This window comes from Boleophthalmus pectinirostris, unplaced genomic scaffold (assembly GCF_026225935.1).
Source record: "Boleophthalmus pectinirostris isolate CB_2022bp ecotype Guang Dong unplaced genomic scaffold, ASM2622593v1 HiC_scaffold_20, whole genome shotgun sequence".
NCBI classification, from domain to species: domain Eukaryota; kingdom Metazoa; phylum Chordata; class Actinopteri; order Gobiiformes; family Gobiidae; genus Boleophthalmus; species Boleophthalmus pectinirostris.
Window position 1 is genome coordinate 27,973,554 of NW_026571153.1, and position 629 is coordinate 27,974,182.

The window sequence follows — 629 nt, forward strand, 5'->3', positions numbered from 1 at the left end:
CCTGATTCAGTCCTGGTTTAGTCCTGGTTTAGTCCTGGTTCAGTCCTGGTTTAGTCCTGGTTCAGTCCTGGTTCAGTCCTGGTTCAGTCCTGGTTTAGTCCTGGTTCAGTCTTGGTTCAGTCCTGGTTCAGTCCTTGGTTTAGTCCTGGTTTAGTCCTGGTTCAGTCGCATTTTAAAGTCACGTAAACGCCATTTCCCATTTCCGTGACTTAAACCAGGACTAAACCAGGACTAAACTAGGACTAAACCGTTTTCAGTCCTGGTCTGGTCCCGGTCTCAATCCTGGTCTTTCTGGTTTGGTTCCAGACTTGATTTAGTCCTGATTCAGTCCTTGTTCAGTCGAATGAACGAAAGATACACGGATTTTTCTCCTTTACAAAATGCTCCAAATTCTCCATTCTCCACTCGGTCAGAGTTTCTGAGCAGCCGATTTTCTCCTAATATTATGACTTTATTTTGACTACGACTTTATTCTCATAAATTTATGACTTTATTCTCCTAAATTTATGACTTTATTTTGACTACGACTTTATTCTCATAAAATTACTACTTTATTCTCCTAAAATTATGACTTTATTCTCCTAAAATTACGACTTTATTCTCCTAAATTTATGACTTTATTCTCCTAA